Below are 11,167 nucleotides of genomic sequence, written 5' to 3'. Positions count from 1 at the left end.
TGTAATATTTAACTGGTGCCTTCGTATAACATCTTGACTTAATAAGGAGACCAGCAAAAGGGAAAGAGAAGACGACCGACGGAAGAAATGCGCAGCAAGACAATAAAAAGTATCCTCCTCACACCCACCGCCTTAGGGGTTTTTCCTTTGCGCCTCAGAGCTTATCCCACTGAAACTCATCAATTTTTGCTTTTGTGCTGGAAATGCCCGAGAACATTTAAGGCTTCACAGCCACCCCTTGGGGGTGAGAGGGTTTCACAATGCTCGCGGAGCCTCGTGGTGTGTCCCCGGGGAAGGCCAGGGGGCCACAGGGGAGGGGAGAGAGGCACTCTTTCTCTTCGTCGTCGGGGATCAAGTGTCCCCCTCCCTGCCAGCCTGCGAACAAAGGACGGAACCTCAAAGCTCCTGCCCTAACGCGTGACCTCGGGGCCCAAGGCAAAACATTTTATCTCTGGGTCCTAGTGACATAAGCTCCTCAGGCTCTGCAATTGTGGTTTATGATGTGACTAGAAACCTTTGATGGAATTACTCTTGCCTTCTATTTCTCTGCCCAGCCATTTATTATTCTGTATATTTTCGAGAGCTGTGGGAAACTTTCATAACCAAGCCTAAGCCAGGCGAAAACTTGTTCTATTTGGAATTTGTAATGAAGTCAAAACATGGCCTGGATTTTCTGAAAGGCTCCTTTGGCTGCCTGCAACAGCCCCAGGGCACAATCAGACAGGGATGGAGAAGGCCTGGGAGCAGATTTTGTTACCAAGAATAGGACAGAACAATATTTGCCTCCAAAACACTAGGGCTGCTATTTACCTTCTCAGCTGGAAGAAGTGAGAGATAAATGCATATTTCACATGAAGTGCAAATACCAATTCTTTCATTTCTAATTTTCAGGATTCTTTTTTTTTTTCTTCGCTCCCTCTCAACAAAGGGCTAGGGAGATTTTTTAGCATATTTGATTTCCTGACCTGAGGGGAGAAATTCTTTATTTCAGAACTTTTGACCCCCAAAGAGCTGTTACTTCGCCTGAAATGAAACTGTGAATAAAAACTGTGAGACATTTAAAGTGACTGGGGGTTTTGAGAATGCTTTCTTTTGTGTACTGTGCACGTTGGTGGGTGTGGGGTTGCAGAGAAAGACAGAAAAACCAAGTTTCACTCTGCTTAGATGGAAAACTTCCCCTATGTCTCAGAAGCTCTCGAAAATTATTTACTGGCTTAAACCTGTTCCCTCCAAAGGAGCTTCTGTCCCTAACAGAAGTGGTAAGTTGTAAGATGGCGTTAGTCCCTAATTTTTATTTGAGTCAGAGGTTAAGAGTAAAGGGGGGTTTGGTCCCTCACTGTTCCAAGTTAATGTTTATTTTTCACCGTCAGGTAAAGAATTTCCTAAGGCTCTTATTTCACTGCTAAAAGCGGAGTAAGAGAACTCCGATTCGTGCCCCCAGGCTTGAATAAAGGAATAAAAACAGCACAACATTTGCATCTACTTAACAGTCTCCGTTTTTAAGAGCCCCTCACAGTAAGAGGGGAAAACCGTATCTGGAGGTTAAATGAAGTTAAATGAGATATTTGCCAAAAACACAATTCAGAGAAAGATAATCATTGTCAGAAATGACCTAGGAACTTGAGGCCTTACGACTGAAAGCACAAAGCTCAGAAAGGTGCATTCTCTTGCTTCCCGGCCTGCCCGGATATCAATGAACATCAGCTAAAGGTGGCTGAAGAACCAATTTCATGCATCTACTGTACGAGGAAATGAACTGAGCCAAGGGCAAAAATAAAATTATACAAATGTTATTATAGACTAGCCTGCTTCTGTCCTAGTTTAATTCAAATTTTAATGCTGCGGGCTTCGCTTCTGGCAGTAGCCTTCCTGAATAAATCAACATTTGCTTACATCTAAATTATTAGGGGAACATGTGACTTTGTTTATTGTATAAATTATACGCAAGGTTAAAGCATTAACTGTTAAACTGGTTTTGTTCAGTCACCTCACCGACTCGCCCCCAAATCATCTTTCCCCCAAATAGGAAATAACAATCTGACATTACTACCTTTTTTTTTTTTTTTTTTTTTAAGACCAACCAAGTAACAAAGCCCAAAGCCCGGTGAACCGGAGGTCGTGGCTAGGATCACAGCTGAAGGTGAGATGGGACAGAGTCTTAGCTTTTAGGCAAAAGGGAGAAGGAGCAAAGGGCCAAGAAGTCGTTCCCGTGAGTTCTGGTATGGTGTCTGCGCAAAGTGAAACTGATCTGGTAAATAATCGGTTAAGTTGATTAAGGCGGTCAACCAAATGGGACAATTTAATACAGAACTAAAGAAAGCCTTTTGGCTAGGAGGATTTCGGTAGGCAAGGAATTTCAAACTCTACAGCAGTGTCGGGCCCAAACATTTTTATTGCCTGAGATCTGTTAGAAAAGAAAATTAAACACAAACCCTCTGGAAAATGCACTTACAATGTTTTTGTCTTTGTACATCACAGTGAGCGACTCCCGAGAGCCTACCCACAGGTGTTTGGGAAATAAGCATGGGCTTTGATAACTAGACAACTTGACTTTCCAGGCATTTAGACAAATCGGATATCAGATGTGTCCTACTATGAGAACATCCAATTAGCGTGAATATCAAGGGTTCAGAGTAGACCAATCGGTTGCAATTATCTGCTTTTTTAAAGGTTCCTATTTTATCATCCAGTGTAGGCCGCTTTTAGTCTTTGGCCTTTTTCACAGTGATACGTTAATTTACAAAATTGTAAATTGGATTCAATTGAAAAGATTGAATTCAATCTTTTCCGAGAATATATAAACATGTATATGTATGTATGTATTTCTTTCCTGAAACTTCTATAAACACTGTAGATAAGATTTTATACAGAAGGATCATTTCCAGCAAATGATTCCAATCTAAGGGGTGTGCTCAAGAGGAGAATCATTTATTTCCCTTTCAACCACTTCTGATTCGTTCTGCCTCCTAAACTGGGTTTTGAGATCTTGGACAGTGATTCTCCAAACATCATTCATGTGCCACCTGTAACAGAGTCGCCCAGGAGTGGAACCCAGGAATCTGTATTGTAGCCAACTTCCACATGATTGGGTTGTAAAGGCACTAACATGTGGGAACTTCTTCTGGGTCTGATATGGAAGCAAAACACGTAGCTCTATCTACTCTTCACGTGCTTTGCATCATCTTCTCCTCATGGTGTCCTGGAGCCCAGCCCAAACAAGAACAGGCTTCCAACCAAAAAGACTTTCCAATCCCTGCCTTGCACTTTTTGGCCAACGGAAGGTATCTTTGGAACATATTCACGGAGTCCGTGGTAAATCCTGATGAGTAGTGAGACAGTACACTGGTGAAAAATCATCACACATAAGTACAATTCTATTTGAAATAATTTATGAAATGTAAAAGTAAATCGCTTTCCATCCAATTGGTATTTTTAAGAAATAGCTTTTTGATAGCAGCGTGTCAAGTGGAAAAAGCAGAGACTTTGGAATCAGATACCTCTGGTTTCAGATTGGTTTCGTTGTTTATTCTCATGGGATATTTGGCAAAAACTTGAATGTCTCCGAGCTCTGTTTGCTTGTCTGCGATATGGGACTAATAAATTGGAAACACAGTGGCTTTGGAAGAAAAACAAATAGTATGCAAGGACCGTTTGGGATACGGTAGGTGCTGAATTGGTGATAATTACTATTTACCATTTACAAACAGCTTTTGAATCCACAAATAGTATGTAGAAGGTTAAACTTTAAAGTGCGGGCATGCTGCTGCTGAGGAAAATTGGGGAGTTTCTGGGGTGCACGGTTAGGTTGGCCTGAACCTGAAAACTGCTCACTTCCTGCCCAAGCCTAGGGGTCCTGTACACCTCTCCCAGAGTTCCCTGGGGGAGAAGACAGAGAGAGAGAGAGAGAGAGAGGGAGGGAGGGAGGGAGAGAGTATGCCTAGGGATTATAGAGGGAAGCCATCCAGATGACCATTACAGCTGGTATTTTCATGGAGACTCTATGTCAGAAGACAGCAAATTTACCTAGGAAATCATGTGTTGAAGACTTCGCACATGAAATGGGAACTTTGGGCCACTGGAGACAGAGGAACTAATAATTATCTAGAATTAGTGTTAAAGTTTCCATAAAAAAAGATGTAACAGATTAGCATACAGAAAAGCTGCTGCAGGTGAAAGAGACTTCACTTGGTGAAATGAGACTAGAATACAGGGAAAAGCATAAAAGACCTGGCTTAGGGTCACACTAGCTCCCCAGTTGAACACCATCAAATGACAGGGACAATGATGGTGATGAAGACAACAAATTTCTAGTGGCCTAATCTGGCACAGCAGGTCATGGTAGTCTTCACAGAATGCTATCTTAAGTTTCATTCCTGCTTGGAGATGTTGTACTTTAAATTTTCAAGTATATGATATCATTTAATGATCATATCAAGCCTGTGTTTTATTCTGAGCCTCATGGTCCTGCAAATGTCTTGGGAAATGATTCTATCTCGAGTCATGGAAAATACCAGCTGAATCTCGCATTGTGCGTGAAATGTGTCTCCATAGTACAGATTTGTTGTTTACCTAGTTTTCATTTACTATTTTTAAGGTAAAATGATAACCCAAATCCCCTTTGGGAAACCACCTACTCTCAGACCACAAGATTTAAAAGGCATCAAGTCCATCCCTAACAGGAGAGATGGGTGCTGATTGGCCTAAACACACGGGCATGCTACCTTCTTACAGCGGTTGGTTCACTCGAGCACTTTGTAAGCCAAGGGGAGCCATGCACAATGAGACTATTGTTCTCTCCCAAGGGACTGGAGCCTGGAAGCATATGGGCTGGTCCTACTGTTGCCATCTTGCCACCACATGTAGACCAAACATAAGGCCAGTGAGTGGAGGAACGCAGAGCTCAGCCGAGAGAAGGACAGAAAATAGGTCTTGTTGACATCAGTGGAGCCCAGAAAAACCATTCCTGAAGGGAGTCCCATTCTGCACTTCTTGCTTAAGTGAGCCCATAAACTCCCTTAGGGGTTAAACCAATTTTGGTGGACTGTGTTTTCATTTTCAACAGAAGAGAGTCTTAACTGAGGAAGGACCTCTTGCTACCGCTCTACACCGTGGGCTGTTATAGATAGAGCTTGTCTATTAGGTGGCTATTATGTAAAACAAGGGCAGAGAGGAAAACTGGCAAGCTATGGGCAATTTTATACTCTGAGAAAATATAAAGACTATCTCCCCAACATAGGGCACATTCTGTAGGGGTTGCTAGTTACCTACTCTGATATTTGTTCTTTTTTCTTAAACTTTTGATTATAGCTGGACACATGACCAACTTCTTAAAAATTGAAGTATAGCATCTGCCTTCGGCTCGGGTCATGATCCCAGGGTCCTGGGATTGAGCCCCACATTGGGCTCCCTGCTCCGCGGGAAGCCTGCTTCTCCCTCTCCCACTCCCCCTGCTTGTGTTCTCTCTCTCGCTGTGCCTCTCTCTGTCAAATAAATAAAAAATCTTAAAAAAAATTGAAGTATAGTTGACGTACAATATTATATTAGTTTCAGATATACAGCATAGGGCTTCAACATTTATTTACATTACCAAGTGATCACCGTAATAAGTCTAGCTACAACCTACCACCATACAAAGTTGTTACGGTGTTATTAACTATAGTCCCCATGCTGTACATTACACCCCCATGACTTATTTATTCTATAACCGTAAGTTTGTACCTATAATCCCCTTCCTTATTTTGCCCAGTCCCCCACCTTGCCCTCTGGCAATTGCCAGATTGTTCTCTGTATCTGTGGGTCTGTTTCTCTTCTGTTTTGTTTGTTCATTTGTTTTGTCTTCTAGATTTCACATATAAGTGAAATCATGCAGTATTTGTCTTTCTCTGTCTGACTTATTTCACTTAATGTAACACTCTCTAGGTCCATCCACATTATTGCAAATGTCAACATTTTATTCTTTTTTATGGTTGAGTAATCTTCCATTTTGTGTCTACACCACATCTTCTTTATCCATTCATCTATTGATGGACACTAAGGAGGCTTCCATATGTTGGCTATGGTATATAGTACTGCAGTGAACACAGGGGTGCATATATCTTCCTGAATTGCTGTTTTTGTTTTGTTTGGATAAATACTGAGAAGTGGAATTGTTGGATTGTACAGTAGTTCTTTTTTAAATTTTTTGAAGAAACTCCATACTGTTTTCCACAGTGGCTGCACTCTTTTGCATTCCTGCCAACCAGGCACAAGGGTTCCTTTTTCTCCACAAGTGGTGTGAAGTGATGTCTTTTTGTGGTTTTGATTTGCATTTCCCTGATGCTGAGTGATGTTGAGCATCTTTTCATGTGTCTGTTGGCCATCTGGATGTCTTCTTTGGAGAAATGTCTATTCAGGTCCTCTGCCCATTTTTAAGTTGGATTATTTGTTGTTGTTGTTTTTTATATTGAATTGGGTGAGTTCTTTATATATTTTGCATATTAACCCCTTGTTATTTATATCATTTGCAAATAACTTCTCCCATTCAGTAGGTTGCCTTTTTGTTTTGTTGATGGTTCCCTTTACTGTGCAAAATCTTTTTAGTTTGATGTCCTCTTATTTGTTTATTTTTTCTTTCGTTGCCCTTGCCTAAGGAGACAGATCCAAAAAAAAAAAAAAATATTGCTAAGACCAATGTCACAGAGCTTACTGCTAATGTTTTCTTCTAGGAGTTTTATGGTTTCTGGACATGACCAATCAAAAAAAAAAAAGACATTATCAGACACCTTTGTGATTCAGTGTGGGCATATAGCGAAACTCTGACCAATGGGGTTTAAGCAAGCTCCTCCAGGTGGTTTCGTTTAAAAAGATAGCTGGCTCATGTGTCCTTTGCCTTTTTTAAAATTTGTCCTTTCCTTTATTCTGTTGCCTAAAATCTGCATGGGATAGCTGGGCCTCTAACATTTTGTATCATGAGGCCAGGTCTCTATCTTGGAAATGGCAGACCTATGAGCTAAAAGGAGTCTCTATGGACTTCAGGGAGCAAGCCATTTTCCAGCCTTGGCTCGCCTACACCTGAATATTCCTTGAGAAAGCAATAAACCCCTTGTTTAGGTCATCGTTATTTTAGTTTTTATTAGTCAAGCCTCATCCTAACCATGACTTCCTGGTGTTTTACAAGAAATTAAATTATTTTCTTCATCTCTCTTTGACTCTATGAAAACTGAAAATAGGTACAGTTAACATATGCAAAGTCCATATGGTGTGGATATATTCTTTCAATATATATTATATAAATAATTACATAAATTACATAAATGTTAAAGTTAAGTTCAATGCAAGCCAAAAGGATTCAGTTCTTTCTATGTGCCCAGTGCTATTCTAGACCAACGGGATTTGTCAGTGATAAAGGTGTGAATGTGATATACAAATTTAATTTAGAGTCACAAAGCCAATTAAATCGCCTGTTTGAAGATGACATTTTGGGGGTATTTTAGGGGAGGAATGAAAAGCAAGGTGTTATGCATATTATAGTTTGGATAAATGCTGTTTATAATGGTATAAACACTGCCTGAAAGCCCCCGTCTCACAATAGCTATGATTCAGATTCTGCAGGTATTTGTCAGGGCTGAAATTAATAAATTACATGGAAATCAATGGATTCGATTCTATTTGCCTCACAGAGGTACTTTACATTGCTGGGTGAATTTGAAAGAAAGCAAGTATTTTTTTCAGCTTTAAAATCTGGAAGCTTAATGAATGTCATGTAATCTATGAAAAATTTTAAAATAGGGTTTTTTTTTTTTGTTTGTTTTTAGTAATTTCTCCCACAGTGAGTAAATAAAATGTTTACACCCATGTGAAAGGAGATTGAGGTAGAAAAGGAAAATGAAAAGAGCCCCTGGGAGGTTGGTGGTGGTAGAAATTGGAAATTGCATCTGTGTCCCTTTAGCTTGGTGATTTCCTTTTACTCCCACGTTCATACAGGAGTCCGTGGTGGACATGATTTGTTTGGTTGGTGAATGTCATTTTCCAAGGTGTGCTAGAATTCCTGGAAGAGATAAGGGTTGTGTCAGGTGTGAGGGAGGCAGAGAAGTAGCAGGAAAACAATGCAATATGGATATATCCATTTGCTGTGGCCATGTAAAAAACCACCTGCAAGTCAGTGGTTTAAACCAATGGCCATCTATTTAGCATCCAATTCTGGGGTTTGGAAATTTGGGTGAGGTTCAGTTTTGGGCTGGTCTTCCTCATGTGTCTGTTGCAACCCCTTGGTTGACTGAGCCCATTTCGCGGGGGTTGGCAGCTATGGGTTGGACCATCTTGAGGCTCTTTCACATGGTGTCTCATCCTCTACGAGGCTAGTAGAGGCTAATTCACATAGCGATGGGGCAGAGTTTCAAGAGCAAGTGGAAACACGTGAGGCCTTCCATGGGTTAGTATTGGTCTGGTCTTCGGTTACTTCCCCAGCATGCTATTGGGCTAGGCAAACAACCAGGCTTGATGAGAGGGGTGCCAAGCCACACGTCCAGGGGCATAGATGCAGGGAAGGGGAAAGTGTAGGTATTGTTCAATTCACCAAATGGACGGTATATTGAGAAACTGAGGGGAGATGGGCTTGATTTGTTGTTGAACAAGTGAACACAAGAGTAGGAAGAAATAAAAAAGGATACAGGCAAGAGAGAAAGAAGGGCATCAAAGAGCAGTGAGAGGTTAAAATGTGATACGAATAGCAATAGGGAACCCCGGAAGACCCTTGAGCAAGACAGAAATGTGGATGAAGCAGAGGGCACGTATTAACAGCCGCAGAGTTATAGGGGACTTCTGGCTGAGGGCCTAGCAAGATAAGTAGAGCGTTTGTATCTCTGGGTTTCCGAGTTAATGATGCCAGCAGTCTCCAGACCGGACCAGTCAAATTGTAGTGGATTTATTATTTACGTTACAACTGCATTTAAAAATGAAAACATATGTCTACGTTTCCATTGCTTTGAAAATTCCATTGAACATGCTGTAGAATTTTATATACAGTAACAGGATGCAATTTCCCTATCAAATAAAATTGCTGTTTGTTTTGTGTACTCTATATTATTAGGGAAATTTCACAGTTGATCAGCAACAGTGAAGTCGACTGCCATGAGCAGGCCACTTAATGTGAGCTATTCTCTCCCACCCCCCCAAAATCCTGATTCCCTTTCTCTTGATGGGGATATCGTTTTATGCTAATAATATCCTTTTTTGGTTGTTGTTTTGTTTTGATGCATTATAACCTGATTCATAGGAGAAAGGCAAATGTTTTTTAAAGCTCTCTGGTGGAATTGATAGTGTACTAAAAGAACTCTAACAAGGGAACATCTTGGTGGTCTCCTATGGTCTCACTTCCCTCCTCCTGCCTCTGCTGATAATGCATTGCTGAAACCAACAAACAAGAAGTTGCTTAAGGCCCAGTTAATTTTGCTGACTTCTGCAAAGTATGCCTGATTTTGTTCCTAGTGATTCTAAGAGTAATGAGAACTTATAACATGGCTGGGCAATTTTGTAAGAAACCTCCTCTTCCAGGAGCAATTTAGAGGTGCTTCTTTCTTCTTCTTCTTCTTCGTCTTCGTCTTCTTCTTCTTCTTCTTCTTCTTCTTCTTCTTCTCCTTCTCCTTCTCCTTCTCCTTCTCCTTCTCCTTCTTCTTCTTTTATTGCAGTGTGACAACAGCAAGTACCCAAACCCTGTTAGCAAATAATGTAATTTCTGAGCTTGGGTTCTGGACTAACAATGTTACAGGGTGTGTGTCACGAGCTATGAGATGAAGTTAATAGTCGCATGTTTTGAAAAATATACAGTGTTTGAGTCTAGTAGTTCCTATTTTCTCTAAAAGTGGTCTTTGAGTCATTTCCTCCCGCCCTGTTGTCTTGTTTTAACTTGTTGGCTTGGCTGATTGTGGACTTGGAGCAGGAGGGTCAGATTGGCTGACAAGGCAAGGAGAAATACGGTGGGAGGGTCCTTTCCTGCTTAGGGCCCCGGAGGGTGGTAATTTAACCCGTAAGTCTGAGAAACTTTGTAGGGAAAATACTCAGAAAATATCCACATGCGTAAAGTAAGCATTAAAAGAACAGATGAATGTTTCCGGTAGCGTGCCTTTGTTATAAAACCATGTCAATGAATCCCTGTGACTGAGAGCGTGACCTTTGAGGTTAGTTTCCACTGCTTTGGAGCTGCAGGACTATGGGTAATTCTCTTCATCCTCAGCTGCAGTTTAATAATATCTCATAAGATTGTGGCAAACATTAAATTGGATAATGTATGTGATGCACCGTGCTCGGCACATAATAAAAGCTCCGTGGTGGCGTCATGGTCCTTAATCAGCCTCCTGACATCCACTTCCTTATCCTGACATTCAAGGCCAAAGTCCACGAGTCTGGCTTCCCCTGTTGTATGATGTTGACTAGTAGTAGGTGCTAGGTACATAGCGGGCCCTCAACAAGTTCTTGAAAAACAAGAAAATGAATCCATTAGTAATATTATAATTATAGTGATGTGTGTGTGTGTGTGTATGTGTGTGTGTGTGTGTGTGTCTCCTTAAAAAGGAAGATTCAATCCTCATACATTAAAGTGCTTTTGATGACATACAACTGACAGGTCACCAAATATTTCTTTGCATCAGGAATTTACTTATGGGTTTGTTTTAACATCCTAAACGAAACCCAATAACAAGTGGATAAAAGCCTAGTCGCCCTCTGAGGCACCCAGGCCCTCCCCGACTTCTCTGTCTCATCTCCAGAGTCTCCTGGAGCCTCTGTGTGTGTGGAGTCTCAGGGCCTAGAGGAGCCACAGTGAAAACCATTTCCCTAAAGAATCACGAAAATGAATGTCTATTTACTGTATGCTATTTGACTGTCTTTTTTTTTTTTTTTAAGATTTTATTTATTTGGCAAAGAGAGAGGCAGCCAGAAAGGGAACACAAGCAGGGGGAGTGGGAGAGGGAGAAGCAGGCTTCCCGCCGAGCAAGGAGCCTGATGCGGGGCTCGATCCCAGGACTCTGGGACCATGACCTGAGTCTAAGGCAGACGCTTAACCACTGAGCCACCCAGGTGCCCCTGACTGTCTTAATAATGTTTTTTTTTTTTTTAAGAGGCAATGTTCAAACTAAAAACTGAATTTCAGGCAACGTGTGCATCACATAATTCCAGACATCTCAGCCACCAC

The sequence above is a fragment of the Callorhinus ursinus genome, unplaced genomic scaffold (assembly GCF_003265705.2).
Source record: "Callorhinus ursinus isolate GAN/ISIS: 27379988/994484 unplaced genomic scaffold, GSC_fseal_2.0 scaffold11, whole genome shotgun sequence".
In the NCBI taxonomy this organism is placed as follows: Eukaryota; Metazoa; Chordata; class Mammalia; order Carnivora; family Otariidae; genus Callorhinus; species Callorhinus ursinus.
The sequence above is the reverse complement of the archived record's forward strand: the minus strand, read 5'-3'. Positions refer to the sequence as shown.